The sequence below is a fragment of the Maniola hyperantus genome, chromosome 4 (genome assembly GCF_902806685.2).
Source record: "Maniola hyperantus chromosome 4, iAphHyp1.2, whole genome shotgun sequence".
Classification (NCBI taxonomy): domain Eukaryota; kingdom Metazoa; phylum Arthropoda; class Insecta; order Lepidoptera; family Nymphalidae; genus Maniola; species Maniola hyperantus.
Genome location: NC_048539.1, coordinates 5,999,532 through 6,016,557, shown reverse-complemented (window position 1 = coordinate 6,016,557; position 17,026 = coordinate 5,999,532). Strand labels below are relative to the sequence as shown.

The 17,026-nt window shown below is 35.4% G+C and overlaps 1 protein-coding gene across 1 annotated transcript in view; it reads right to left on the bottom strand.

The window, feature by feature from the left end:
- Window positions 1–17,026, bottom strand: part of mtd (TLD domain-containing protein mustard) — a 114,437-nt gene that overhangs the window by 73,832 nt on the left and 23,579 nt on the right. The window lies entirely within an intron of this gene.

The following is a 17,026-nucleotide window of genomic DNA, read 5'->3' as shown; positions in this document are numbered from 1 at the left end:
TTTTTTAATTCGCAGACGGAGACCGAGCGACAATCTCCATTTGCATGCTCGAACACTTTTCACGCACTGTCCTTTATTTAGTGGTTTAAAGAATTTTTCAGGGACTCACACGCCTGCAAACGCTGTGGTTACAAAATCTTCTATTTTTCCGACTGTAATTCAATTGGATAAGGACGATATCCAATTTAAATAGAGTCGTAACTATTATGTTAATACCGAATAGTAAGTAGGAACTGTAGATTTTATTATCAGTGGAAAAAATACCCAAGTATTCGAGCTTAGTTTGCTACTGTTTCCGGTTTTTTAGGATAGCGATGCTGCCATGTAGCGGTCGTTTTGTGACAACATCACCAGAAAGAGCGTTTTTGACACCGATGTTACATTGTCAAAAAACGTTCTCTAGAATACCATGTCATCTTGTTTCAATAGATGACGCTTCTTTAATTCAGTGGCACATGGTATCGCTATCCTGGTGCAGAGTTTTACCTACTGTGCGTAGGGAGCAACTTTATAATGTGTGTATGAGATAAAAAAATAACAGCTTTCTTCATTACTAGCGCACTGGTTACAACATTACTTATCCTCGGAGATTTAGCGTAACACGTCATGTCACTTATTTTGCATACTGACAGTACCGGTTTTTACGTATGACGAGAAGTGCTTGACCACAATCGCAATTGATGAGAATGGTCCCAGATGATACGCTCTTTTGTATACAAAATACCTATTAATGCATTGTTCTTTTATAATTGGGATTGCCGTTTTCATCATAAGTTTAGAATAATAATACAACAAAGTGCTGAAGGTACCTACTTATTTAATGTGTAGAAAACGTGAGAGAATATTTTGAAATTATACGCTATGATAGAGCAAGGGACTTATGTATGCAAGCTCGAAAGCAAAAGTTGAACAAGCCTATAATTAAAATAATTAAAAAACATGAGTGCTCTACTATATTGTTTTTTTTTTCAAAAAGTTTATAGCTAGTGTCCTTGAGGATGATGTTACGATAGCCCATACATCCAAATCTGTTCGGGCATTTAAAAGTTACGGCAAAACAAACTCACACTCACTCATACATACACATTGAACCCATTGAATTGAAATTCAATTATAGGTTCATACATGAAAACATTAAATAGCATATTGAAAAGCCAAAACACGTGAATAAGAACTAAGATCCAGTTTCTTAGATACCTATCAATGGCACTATTTGTTTTAATTCATGAGTTATTTAATTTCCTACGCTTATCTTGGTTTATAAACCATATAATCCCAACCAATATAACTTATAAACCATATAATTTTATACGAATATTGCCTAACACCCTATAGGGACATTAACTACGCACAGTGCCATGGAAAAATAACTAGATAGATATACTGGCTGCTATAAAAATCCGTTATCTATTTTATTAGCTATTTAATTTATTATAACCATTTTAATACCCAGTAATTAGGATTATGTCATTTTGTTTACATTGGCTATGCCAGTAGTTGTTCCGGAAAAGAGTTATAAAACATTAATTAGGAAATGTATAAAAATGTCATGTGATAAAAATAAAACAGTACCTACATCAGAATGAAAAATACAAGAGGCTTAGCAAAAACTACAGTAAAAAGATAATTTCAAAATGATAAATGTACGAAATCGAATGCGGCTGCAGAATATGTAAAATATTCGTATTATTTTATAGTAAAACTCGAATGAAATACTTAACTGAAGTTGTTGTGAAAATAAATATTTGAAGAGTTGAAAAAATTTAAGAGTTGTGATGTAAAATCATATTTTGTAAAAGAAATTTGAGTTCGCCAATATTAATGGAGTAAATAGACAATTTAAAAAAATATTTACCAATTTGTTCTGAAATAGTCAAGTATAGCTGTCATGAATCTAAAATTTAGTCACACTTCACTGACTCCGATTTTGATTAAGCTTAGTTAGAATATTGAACTGTGATTAATCAACCATAAGAGAAACAAAGCGTCTAACTTGGAATGATTAAAGCTCGTTATTATATAAATGTTTCGTAAACGGCTTGACTAGAAGTCGACCCCTAGGGATACGAGGAGCCATTTACAAGTGGCCCGCGACGTTTCGTTAGATGTTCACAGTGCGGTCAAGTGAGCATGTGTGAAGAGGTCTTGGTAAAGTGGACTCGCTCGAGCTAATCGGAGAAGTGGAGGAGATGGAGGGCGCGTCCTTGACACCGGACGCGATCGCACTCCTATATTTACAAACATCGCTGATTCTGCTTTATCTCGTGTCTACATGTTCTCATTAAGATTATTGGCGTGCACGTTATCAGAGACATTACTACCGATTTATTGCTCGGTTTAGAACGGAAAACTATATTTGATAAGTTATTTTTAGACCAGCAACATTTCTTTATAGGGTTCCATACCCGAAGGGTACCAACGCGACCTTATTACGCTTTCGCTGTCCGACCTCCTGTCCGTCTGTCTATCAGCGGGTTGTATCTTATGAACCGTAATAGGTAGAGAGTTGAAATTTTCACAGAGTATGTATTTCTAATGCCGCTATAACAACAAATAATAAAACACCAAGATGGCGAATGTCAGTATGGCCGCCATGTAAATTAAAAAAAATTAAGAAGTACATAATATTGTGCTAGTGTTATATCTTGGACGATGGTACCGACTACCGACGGAACCCTTCGTCTGCGAGTCCGACTCACACTTGACCAGTTTTTTCTGACAAGTTTTTTAATTAAACTATAGGACAAACTTAGTCTGAATAAGTTACTTTACAAACATAAAAATGTCAAACATTGAAAAAATTTATTACAGACAAAGATATTATAAACTAGATGATGCCCGCGACTTCGTCTCCGTGTATTTAAGTTTTTAAAAATCCTGTGGGAACTCTTTGATATTCCGGAATAAAAAATTGCCTATGTCACTTTCCAGGTCTTTATCTATACCCATGCAATCACGTCAATCCGTTCCACCCGTTGCAACGTGATTGAGCGAAGGGGGTGGGATCTGTGAAATAGGCTTTCCTAAATTTGCTCTTATTTCAGCATCGTAACACTTTGAAAGTAGATGACTATTAAGGCGCAATTGCTATAAAAATATTACCGAACCGCCTGCAAAGACTGTGCGGTTATAAGAAACTATTTCTTTCATACTTCTTTTTCTGGTAAGTATATTAAGGAAAGTTTCGGATGCCTTTTATTCAAAAAAGTGATATCAGACACGCGTGCATTGGCTCGAGTTTCTTTAAGCCTCGACCTTAATCACTAACTTACCGCACTTGTAAGATAAATAACAATTATACAATTCGCTCAAAATAAAGAAACTCTTGACGGCTTATAAACCACAGCCACAAAGAATGTTGCTGCTTATACATAATACTATGTCCACGGTGTCCATTACGCCGGATTGTATGACAGATTACTATTAATAATATAGAATGAATATACGATACAAACAGACACTTGCATGTTACTCTAAACGCACAAATAGAAAACTTATAACTTGGACCGTGAAAGCTGTTTGGCACAGAGGTTCCCTATTATAATGTAGATAAAGCAAGGCGCATTTTTCGAAATTCCCATATAAATATGGAACAGAGGATTTATAATAATTACGCCGAGCGGTCACTAGTTCATAGTATACTAATATGATAAATGCAAAAGAGTGTCTGTCTGTCTGTTTCATTTTCATGGCTCATCTTTAACACCAATTTTGATAAAATTTCGTGCAGAGACAGCTCCGAGACTGTCTACTTTTTTCACCTAGAAAATAAATTCCGTGGGAACTCCCACTTTTTAAAAACCTAAATTCACGAACATCAACTATTTATCTCAGAGAAAGCTGGTATCCCGGAGACGGGTATAGGCTAATTTTTACCCCGGATAATCAAAGAGTTCCCACGGGAAAACACCTAAATCCATGCGGACGAAATCGCATGCATCATTTAATTTAAAATAATAGGCACATTAAAAACAGCAACCATCAATCCAAAACATAAATATTATTGTGATTTAATAACATAATATTAAGATATAAGTGGTTTGGGATTATTAAACATTGTAATGGTTCAAGATATTGATTTATTTTGTACAAACCACTTGACATCGTTAACCGTAAAATGTGTATATTCCGCGTCAGGTCGAGATGGCAATCGGGGTGTGAGGCGTGGGGACGCCCCGTACACCCACACGTCACCCGCGCTCACCCGCACAAGCACAGCGCAAGGGCTGTGCGGGTGTGCGGGACTTTCCCTCCCCGCTTGCCATTTCGACGTGTCGCGTACTATATTATCTACTATCTACTTCTTCTATCAACAAAGCAAACTAATCAAACTTTGTTACAAAATTGTCATAACAATTACAATGTTTCCAAGTAACGATACATATTAGCAATCGACAATCCATGAGAAAACACATTACTCAATCAACTGCACGCAATCTTGAGAAATCGAGAGAAAAAAAAACAGGATTTATAATCTTGAATCATGGGCAATTGTAACTAACACTAATCAATGGTAAGCGGATAGATTCGAGAACCATTATGCAAGCAAATGGTAATTAAAAAAAAGCTGCGCTTATCACTAAATTTCTGCAGCGCTGTTGCCAAACTTGTCTGCAGTTGTCGCAACCATAGAGCAATCAAAAACTGACAGTAACAGAGAGTCATCCAATCCAGAAGGGTTGCATGTTAATCGCATAAAGCATCGTCCAAACCTACGCGACCAAAGCGACTACGAAGTGGGAACGTCAGCCGCGCGCGGCGCGGGCGGCGCGGCGGTCGCCATCAGAGCGAGATTACAAAGGGGCGCGAGCGATCATGTAGAGTTGGGTTTCTATGCAAAATCTTGGAGTGACCGCCTATTCTTTAATATAGCAAAGTGTGAAGTCTTCATTCGTTCACTTAGTATAATCACCAACGACCAGCTTTGCAATTATAGTACGTGTATATTTACGTTTTAGTATAAAATTACTATAAATAAAGTTAAATAAATAAAAAATAAAAGAATACACTATTCTAAGACCCGTTTCTTTAATTCGTAAGAGGTTTCGTGTACAATATAATTGACGTCAATACAAAGTAGCGCTAACTAGTTAATTTTTTACGGTCTACAAAAATTATATGAACTTACTTATTGTTTTGCATAAGTAAGGTATGTGTATGTTTTATAGTGTTAATTTTATTTTATTGTAATTTGTAAATGTGTATATGGGTTGTTTTATGCCTGAAAATAAAAAACTATTATTATTATTATTATTAAGACAGACTTTAAGTGGGTACGGAAACGCGTATTGTATCTAGTAACCTACAGAAACACGAGGTCGATGACTCGTGGACTCGTGGATATTGTGAAACGGCCTACGCGCACTATCACACGCACGCGGTGCCCAGTCGTGATTATTTACTATTGCACAACCGGACGGATAAGTTATACGAAGGGAAAGACCGTCGCGTCTGTTTCATTTCTTTCATACCAACGAGGAAACGAAAGTGCAATGACGGAAAATTAGGTCAGTTATGATGAAGCAAAGAGATCAATATTCGACAATAAATCACTGACTATTGTCAATATAACTCTGAATCAGGAAGTACCCAGTAGGTACGCAACTCCTTAGATAAATGTTTGGCCTCCAATCTGGAGACTGGAGAGTGAAGATTAATCATTTACCTAAGGGTAACTCATCTTAAATATATAAAAGCAAAAGCTGACTGACTGATTTATCAACGCACAGCTCGAACTACTGAATGGATCGGGCTGAAATTTGGCATGCAGATAGCTACTCTGACGTAGACATCCACTAAGAAAGGATGTTTGAAAATTCAATACCTAAAGAGGTAAAATAGGGGTTTGAAATTAGTGTTGTCTACGCGGACGAAGTTGCGGGAAGAAACTAGTTTTACTATATATGACCTAACAACTAATCGATCTTATCTTTACCTGTAGTAGTGATAATAAGAGAATACTCAAAAACACTATTCAAAGCGTTTGTTTAGATATTGATACATATAGTATAGATATTAGATAGGGATTTTAAGAATTTAATAAACCTGCTGAAAGGTAAATACTACACAGGCAAAGAAGACAAAATCCTTTAAGAATGCGGATGCGAAAAGTATTTAGTATAAACCACACATATTACGTATCGCTTTCAAATTCGTTGTCGTTAATAGACTTTCAATTCCTACAACTGTAACTACTAAAAACAGATCACGGAAACTGATTCATTTTAACAGAATCAGAAACTTTTTTTGGTGGTCTTTTTCAGTATTATGGTAATTAGAAAGAAAATGTAAAATTAGAGAAGTTGGGCTGTAGTATGACCATAATTCATCAATGTGGAACGCATTTAATGCATGTGGTCTACGTTTTGATACGGGTTTGTAAGTAACTGGCGCAATAACTAAATGACTTACTCATACTGACTCTTATGACGAAATATATTAAGTAAAATAAGCAGTATTATGTAATTAAAATATTATATTAATTTGTTTTGTATTTTTTGCAAGCTGCGTAGTAACAATTTGATATTATAAGAAAACCATTTCAGAATCTACACTAATATTATAAAGAGGAAAACTTTGTTTGTTTGTTTGTTTGTTTGTTTGTTTGTTTGTTTGTTTGTTTGTTTGTTTGTTTGTTTGTACTGAATAGGCTCAAAAACTACTGGACCGATTTTAAAAATTCTTTCACCATTCGAAAGCTACATTATCCACGAGTAACATAGGCTATATTTTATTTTGGAAAAAAATAGGGTTCCGTAAGATATTTGGGTTTTTCGGACACAAGGTGTAAAAAATCAACCAGAAAAGTTACTTATTTTGCGTACGCTGCCTAAACTATAAAAGATAGAACCATAAAATGTTCTAATTAATTGTAGATCTTATAAATATCTACAAAAAAGTCCGCGACACACTATACCCATCTATGTCGAGTGAGGCACAGCAACTATTTTTTTATTTAAAAATCTTGAATTTTTTTTGGACTACATTTAAACGCGTTTATTTTACTCATGCTATTAATCCTTATCAAAATAAATGATTTCATCACTAAGAACAGTTTATGGAGATAATATTTGGTCTTTGAATGATTAAAATTGGACGTTTGGTTTTGAAGTTATGGCGAAATTAAAATATTACGATTTCTGCTGCACGGCCCGATGTCGTTAAGTTTGTTTGTAGGGGGTAATCTTTAGAACTACTGAACCGATTTTAAAAATTCTTTCACCAGTAGAAAGCTACATTATTCCTGAGTGACATAGGCTATACGGGATCTTTAAAAACCTAAATCTACGCGGGCGAAGCCGCGGGGATCAGCTAGTAATTAATATAATAGCGACCGATGTTACCTTATAAGAAAGCTTCGATAGGCAAACAAGAACAAAACAGTTTTTTTCTTGGCTTACAGTTATAATATTGCATATGATATTACGATTGCACATGCAAGTCAAATCGACAATACATATTATGGAAAAAGACACAATATGCGTGAGTGAATGGGTATTGTGGTGGCGATTTGAATTATAAGCTAGTTGACCCTAATGACAGTGAAGGTCTTTTATTGCGCTAGCATTTTACGAGACAAAGGAACATATAACTACCGCAGCACATTTAAATTCACCTACTATTTATAAAGGTGCAATAGATGTCCAGCCTGTCTTTTGTGTTGACACAGTTAATCGTAGTCTTGGTAGCGCTTATTACCCGTTCAATGTCAATATCTGCCCACTACAGTAGCTATAACAGTTCGCATTCAGAACGTTTTTGAATATGTTCATGATTGGCGATGTAGGTGTAAGTTGATATCACATAGAATTCAATTGATATCAACCCGGTAACGGATCGCATTTTTTGAAGCAAGCATGCTCGAAAGTGTCAAAAGGTGCTTCAAACCCGCGCCAATATCTGTAGTCTGTGTGTCGCTAATCGCTACGCATATTATAAAGTCACACACACGCGTATGAATTAATTGTCGTCACTTTTTAAAATACAATTGCATGAGCTTTGCCTATCTGGGGCTTTATAATATTTTTGGTTGATATGAATCAGAATCGAATTGTTTGAATATTATGGACAGTTTAGAATCTTAAAATAGCGATAAATGTTCCTTGGCCAAGAATATACGATTAATAAAAAATTATTTAATCAAGATGCAGTAAAACAGAGCTGCTACATTTATCTTATTCTTTCTGAACATTGTTTAGGAATTCCTATTAAACTGAATTTAAGGTCAAACAGGATTTACGTCTACTTGACTTTACCTTGCACGTTTTACTGGATTATCATTAAGTTCTCGGAGGTAATCTTTCAATTAATTGAAGTAAGTACTTATACAAATAAAGTGTACAATAATTATTCGTTGGCATGAGATAAGAAATTAACAATCTTATCATTAACATCGAAAAAGAAAAAGGAAATATTATGTATTAATATTTTATGCAATACATAAAATATGTAACTAGACAAGTATGATATTAAGACCCATTGAGTATGAATCGCGAAAGAAACAATAATGTCAATTGAAATATTCCTAATACATAATATAATCTTACAAACTTTATGATGTGGTTTTTTATATAAATACCCACATCGTCACCCTTAAATACCGATAAGATACGTGAATCAAGATGGTATGAGGAAAATCAAATTAAAGTAACAGTTGAGTCACAATTCACAAAGCACCGGTTCTTTCTTGGGACTTACCAAGACCCAAGAAAGCTGATTGGTTCTTTTATTGTTGTTACATGTTTAGCAGAGCGTAGCGCCCCTTTTGAGTGTTATCAATCGTAGCTTGCTACAGTATTGGGATAACCTATTGTGCCTACTACACGGATTATCGTGCCGTTCAAAATTACTGATTTTAGCCTTGGGAGGTTGTGTAATAGTCTCACTAAGAAATTATTAAAAGGCAATTGTTTCATCCAGTATCAATCTTCAAACTGAGGGATATATCTCTCATCTTCTTTTTGTATTTTTATCTCTTAATTCAATATCATCAACCCATCGCCGGCTTACTATTGAGCACGGGTCTTCTCTCAGAACGAATATGGGTTGGCCAATAATCCACCACGCCGCGCTGGTCAGGTGCGAATTGGCTTAACACGCCATTGAGAACATTATGGAAAACTTTCAGGCACGCAGGTTTCCTCACGATGTTTTCCTTCACCGTTAAAGCAAGTGATATTTGATTGCTTAAAACGCACAGAACGTAGTCCGATGCGTTAGTTGCATCAAATCCGCACCATTCTCGATAGCCAAGTCTACGAGTGTCTGCATGTCTATATGCAAAGAACCGAGGCACATGGTGCAACTTCATCCACAGGATGATCCTTGGTGGACGGATGGGACGCAGAGAGAACAGATGTGTTTCATTCTGAAGCCTTAATTCGTGTAAAACATGTTTGGGTATCAGTGTATCAGATACTGTTATTAAGCGTTTCATGGCTAATTACATTGAATGTCACGGCCGAATGTCGTGAGGTACGCGTTCATTCCGCTGCTAATTGTGTACCGCAATTAGTCCAGTGTCGTCCGCAAATGAGCGCAATTGGTGCAATAGGGAGGAAATGGACATGTATCCTAGTATGTTCACATATATTTCTACTGCTCACCTACACGTGAAACTGTGAGCATGTGCGCTTATGTAATATATCCAGTCCAAGAATTTATCCGTTTGTATTTACATATAAATAACTGGTTTGTGTTTGCGACTTCATCCGCGTGGACTACACAAATTTCAAATCCCCGTTTTAGCCCCTTAGGTGTTGAATTTTCAAAAATAATTTCTTAGCGGATGTCTACGTCACAATCTCTTTCTGCATGCCAAATTTCAGCCCGATCCGTCCATTAGTTTGAGCTGTGCATTGATAGATCAGTCAGTCAGTCAGCTTTTTCTTATATATTTTTAGAAAATACTGTAGGTAAATGTCCTGATGTCCGCATTGAGCTTTATTTAGATTAAGATTTAAGTAGGGAATGGCAGTAATTTTTAGACTATCGAATATTAATCTTAAAGTAAGTATTAAAACTATACTTATTTACTCCAGGCTCGCTTTTTAAGATTTATTTAAAAATTAATCTTAAATTCTTAAATATATAAAAGGCAAAGGTGAATAACTGACTGACTGACTGATCTATCAAAGCACAGTTCAAACTACTGGACAGATCGGGCTGAAATTTGGCATGCAGATACCTACTATGACGTAGGCATCCGCTAAGAAAGGATTTTTGAAAATTCAACCGCTAAGGGTGTGAAATAGTGGTTTGAAATTTGTGTTGTCCACGCGGACGAAGTCGCGAGCATAAGCTAATTTTTTAAAATAAAACATGAACAAATTGAAGAACAAATAAAAAAAATAACGCGCGATGACAGTGTTTTACGAGTGACCAAGACGATGAATAAAATAAATGCGAATGTTCCACATAGTGGAATTTGCGAGTAGACATGAATGCGGCCGTCCTTGCGTATCAACGTCCTTGCGTATCAACATCACCGCACACGGCTTCAATACTACAATTACTATAACTTACAACTATACTTAAAAAACAAACTGGATTTGTCAGAAAAATCTTCAAATATAATACGTTGAACCTCTTTACTTGATTGATGCCCGCGACTTTGTCGATGTGAATTTAGGTTTTCAAGAATCCTGTGGGAGCTCTTTGATTTTCCGAGACAAAAAGTACCCTATTGTCCTTTCCGGGGATGCAAGCATTCTCTGTTACACAGAAGGGTCGTGAAAATCTAGCAGCAGACAGACACACTATGGCATTTATAATATTCTTAGTATGGATTTTACAACGCAGCACATTAACCTTTTGTTTGTCCATTGGAGAAACTATTACTTTCCTGTACCGAAAAAAAGCTGCAATAATGAATAAATAATAACAATCAAAACAAGATTCTTTTAAATGAAATAAAATCCAATTGCTCGACTATCATGAAACAAGACTATTGATTTTGCCTAGGCATGCTAGCTGGAAATGCCTAAGAATGCTATGAAATTAGTGACCCAATGAAAGTTTCTAACGTTGGTGTAAGCAACAATGACAAATTGGGTGCAACAAAGTCCCAAGGTTGTCCGCGTGGGTACAATTTATTTTTAAAGTTGGTGTGTTTATGTATCGTATCAGAAATTAGATTTGAAGGACTAACAAGCGGTATTTACGATTTATAACCAGCCAGATTTATGACCAGCTTTTTCCTGGGTCCACATCCGTATTTAATATAGTATTGAAGCCTCATCGTCATCATCATGATCAACCCATTGCCGGCTCACAATTGAGAACTGGTCTCTTCTCAGAAGGGAAGGGTTTAGCTATAGTCCACCAGACTGGCCAATTGCTGCGGCGGCAGAGACGAATTGGCAGATGCAATTGGAATTCACACACCTTTGAGAGCATTATGAAGAACACTCAGGTATGTATTTCTCACGATATTTTGATAATATATTCCTTTGATTCCTATGATTACTATTCCTTTTCAGGCTTCAACCTAAATATGAAGCTGCAAAGATGAGAAAACTATTGAATAGTTCATTGGGCGAGGTCGAACTTAAGGGTTTTTACTTCTCGTCCAACCTTGACCTTTTTGAGCTATCTTCACTGTTGTTATGTAAGAAGGGTGTGTACAATTTTGTATCTAGGTTAAAACCCTTACAAGATCGTAAAGGTATTGATCGTATGAAACCCAATTCCATCATCTATATTTACTTACCACGAGGGACATACGTTTAGGGGCAGCAAACTTAGTTAAGCGAATGTCCATCCGTTAATGGATGGCATGGCATGTTTAATCAAATAGGATTAGATTAGGGTTATTAATATTAAACACCTACAATTCATAATATTGCCCTTTATCCTTATATTACAGGATGATTTATGCTAGACCGTGCCGGGCCCGAGCCGTGTCACGTCCGAGACACACAGATCGGAAAATGTAAGAAGATACCGACTGAATGTATCAGTTAGAAGACCGTGCCATTGCCGAGTCTTCCAAGCCTCGTCCGTGTTACTTTTCTCCATACAAAATTGCAATCCGTGAATCTTTTGCACGTCTGCCAAATTTAAGCCTGATCCGTCCAGAAGTTTGAGCTGTGCGTTGATTAATCAGTCAGTCAGTCAGTCAGCTTCAGTCCTTTCATATACCAAGCTCATATATTTTTTAAATATAGATTATATTTCCAAATTACCTATTATTTTTGGGTTTGCTAAAGGAAATGTCATCATGCGCCTCAGGTTGGCCTCGGGCTAAGCTTGGTATATTATTGTAGCATTAAATAGTTATACTAGATGATGCCCGCGACTTGGTTCGTACAGATCCCAGTTTTTGAAAATCCGGTGAGATTTTCAAAAACTCTTTGATTTTACGAGATCAAAAGTATGACCGTCGTCGCCAGGATGCAAGCTAATAATTCTATACGAAGAAGCAGACAGATATAATATTAGTATAGATGGATATACCTTCAAAACTTGTAGGAAGACTAATTTTGTTTTTGAACCCAGCAATCTTGTATCCGCTGCCCACATCAGATGATGAAATATTTCTGCTTGCAAATTGTTGACAAGTGAAAAATACAAATAGCTTGGAGATGTAGACAGGACTGACAAGAACGGAAGATTGGCAAAATGTAATTTTAACAACCTTTTTATGTTATTAAAATGATATAAATGTTTTACCTATGCTTATTTTAAAAAGTATAGTATACCTAGTGGACATTTTTGTTAGTTTTAATTACATCAATACATTACACATCCAATGAATATTAAGAAAACCTACCTCTACTGATTGACTTTTATTTAGCCTCAAGAATAATTTAGAGAACTCAGAAGGTCTACCTATCAGCGGCGAAGAGTCAATATAACACGATTCCTATCGGCTTCCCTTTAAGAATTGGCATAATATAGCGTAAGTAGGTACTATTCACATAAATTCGGTAATACGTTCGTAAATACAAAGGTTCAATCGTCACAAATGCTATTTTTTTTGTTATTACTAATTTAAGTTAAAAGCAAAACAGCTAATGTAGGTAAGTAACATACACCTACAGTCCTACACCATACAAGCCGTAAAATATCGGATTCCCTAGTTAGATTTTTGCTTAGTATTTATCTCTTTCATTTCCCTAGCGAAAGCGAAAGGAGCGAACTAGGTCTGTCTCGCTCTACGTTTGGAACCCACCAATTTAATCTGGCCCAGTAGCGAATACGAATTTGGAACTCTGACAGGTCAGACAAATTTGACGTAGTTAAGCCGCTAGAATCCGAGTTACCGTATTATACCTCCAAATTAAAAATTATATTAATAGTATTATTTTAACAGGTACATGCTACTATTTTGAGTATTTTGTATTTTGAAGGGTGATTTGATATTGATTTTGATTGTTTATTATTTGTTTTTGTGAAGCGTCCATGCACGTTTGTTTTTAAAGTTGTTAGTGGTGTTTTATTTTGATATAATAAATTGGGGCTAGTGATTAATAACTAATAAGTGTAAGTTCGCGGTATTTTAGATTCAGTTTGGTAAGTCAACATCAGAAATTACCTTAATTCACATAGATTGTTGTTTAACAGATTTCCTGTTACGTAACGATAGTCATTTTTCTAAATCGAGTTTTGAAAACAAAAAGCGTCTTTAATCGATGGGGAACAGCTGATATTCTTTTAGGTAATTAGGTAGGTAGGTACCTTTCCGGCTTCCCTTTTTCAGATTTTCACCCTTCGCCACTGCTACCTATACATACTATAATAGATATTCAAGTAGATAACCATGTCATAAAAATAATTTAGACTGTGATGGCTCATACCTTGCGTTATATGCAAATACGTGACAGTGGTTCCATTGCATGCATTCTACAATGTGATCAACATTCGCAATTAGATCAATTAGATACTAATAGTGTTGATATAAATAATATAAGTAAGACATAATATTATCATAATATTATTCCAAACCTTGCTACAGTGTCTATGATAGGCAAGTTCTCAGTTAAACATGAAATTAGATTTATTACACACGATTTTGTCCGATTATTAAATAGACCAATTTGCCAAGCTAAAGCCGCTTATCAAAAAAAAGAAGAGAATAATGGTAAGTACCCAATTTGCAAAGTTTTCAATGATCAAAATTTGAAAAACGTTTACGCGCAAAACAAGTAGTCCAATCTGAAGTTGCAACATGGCGGTTTGCGCAGGACTAAATACACAAAACCCGGCTGATATCTGTTTTTGTCTAATGCGCAGTCATATTCGATTACAGATACGTAAGTCCGTGGAACCTGCGACATCATCAAAAATGAAACGAGTGTCACAAGATTTCCCAGAAAAAATAGTTCGTTACGTTTAGTTCTTATCTCCTTCTAAATGTCAATGTACATTACTTAGTGTACCTTGTAACTGCCCCGTGACATCATATTTCGTAGCATGGGACACTGGGATATTATTGACGAATGTACCTATAGAGTCTGTCAAGTTTTGCTTGTTATCTTATCTGCATGGAAAAATATTGCCGCATGTCACAACTTACAATTCCGTGTCGAACTAACGGATTTCTAATGTTTAATTTGCGACAGATTATGCAATGCTCCGTGTAGACTGTAGAGTTTTTATCACTTACTTTTTTTTACACGGCTCACTAATTTCTATTCTTTATTCTTTATTTTTGCGTTTCACATGTATCCTCTTACAAGAATAACATGATATACATAATATGAGATGAGAGAAGGGTATAGCAAAATATACATTATAAATATCAGATAATTCACTAGGTATGTAATATTTACATCGCTACATTTCTATCGATTTTCTATTACCTATGTATTTACAAATACAAGTGTAGCTACAAGTATTAAATAACAAAAAGCAAATCTAGCTCTCCTATCATCAAAACACTATTATATTCTGTTATGACTTTCTTTTCTTGGTTTCATGTTATCGTGTATTTTAATACATATGTATATCATTATATTCGTAGACGTTAAAAAAACCGCAACATACGTGTTATGTTTTCGTTTAGTGTTTTACTATGAAAATATTAGTTGCGTAGTGGCTCGACTTGGCGTCGCAGCTACCGACGCCGCTGGGCGCTAGCCAACATTAGAAAACATTGTATTTTCAAAATAGCAGACTTGTTAAAGACACCCAAACAATCCGACTAGACGAAAACATTATTTAACTTCGCGCTCAATAATGTTTTATAGAAAAAGTAAAATATCATCTTTAATTAGCAGATAGGAGTTACGCACAAGGCAACGAAATAGTATACAAAGAGTTTGGCGTCATAATTTTTGTCCTGCACGTGACATAAACATTAGTCTTGAGACTAACATAAAATACGCTCTTTAAACAGTACTAAATTAATTGGTATATTTGGTTAGTAAACAACAATTAAGAGGATTGTCTACGATAAAAGTGAATCATCAATGGAAAAGATTTGCTTTCAGTCAATAATTTGGCATAGTTCCCAGACTAGACGGAGATAAAATTTAATTTTAATATCTACTTACACAAACATGACTGCCTTAATGTTGATATATTACACCGCGGTTGCAAAACCGCTGGATTAGCAATCTAAACTTTATTTAATAGCTGATGTTATGTATATTATCTGAGCTGTAATTTAAGAGAATAGATTGATATTTGGTTTATTGTCGAATGTTATTAATAAAAATAGAACAAAATACTATCTACTTATTTGACCCACTTTCAAAACGTTATAATTTATAAAGAGTATATAGTAAAAAATCGCGAACAGTTAAATAAATACAACTCTAACTCTTCTTCTTCCTTACCTTATGCCACGCTACGTGGGGTCGGCACAACATGTGTTCTTCTTCCACTCACTTCTGTCACCGTCAACGTTATTATCCACCCCTTTTTCACGCTTATCCTCTTTCACGCAATCCATCCACCTTTTATAATCCACTCTAACTACATTCGTAAAATAAATAAAAAGTAGAGCAATTAGAGGAAACACACATGACATTCAAAACGAATACGGGATTTAGTTGTATAAAATAATTATTCAACATTGTAAAATTACAAACTAGTTTGAAAAAAATTGAAATGTAAAATGTATTGCTTAATATCATCTGAAATACAACGATGCTTTTCCTTCGAGATGATCAATCGTGATACGAACTGGGCCAATAGATTAACTAAAAAGATCTAAATATTATTTCTAGTCAACAACGTAACTTCGTGGACCCGTGAACCATTTAAGTACAAGAAGTTGCAGCACAAAAGAAAGGATGAATGTACAATTGCGGAAACAAACTTTGAAGGCCACCACATTACGAACGATGACAACTTTGTCTCATGACGTACGGTACGACGACGTGTTACGGATGCCGTTGTACCTGTAGTATAAAACCACAATAATTTATGGATGTGAATTGTGAACCTTCCGCATATTACTCCTACGCCAAAAACAAATCTACAATCTATCTTCGAGCTGTATTTGGGTTTATATTTGCGGAACTGCTTACTAAGTGATGCTTAGTGGGCGGAGGTCTGAGCAGATTTTGGATACGTCACGCAGTTATGATACGCTCGTGACCTTGCATAAGCTGACTAATTTAGAATAAATTTTATTCACATGGTATTAGATAATATTACCTCTAAATATCTTAGGGATGATTTAAAACTCGACTTCCTTTGCACCTTTCCTTTGTTTGTTACAAAATACGATAATATTTGAAATATTACAAATATTACAATATAATCTACCAATCTGCACTTGACTAGTGGTAGACTGTAGCCTTCCTTTTCATTCTAAGAGGGGATGATGATAAAATATCAGTGAACAGTGATCATTATTTAATAAGATTTAAAGTAAATCCTTTCCATTTTTAATACGGATATAGTGCCCATACGTATGACAGCGTAGTGTTGAGTAGCAAGTACACTGTAGCCATGCAGAGGAATATTAAGTAACTCATCATTAGCTTTTCAATAAGTTTCATAATTTTCGATGAGTTTTAAGACGTTTCGATTATAGTCAACGCTTTTACGCACTCACTATCTAAAATTTGTT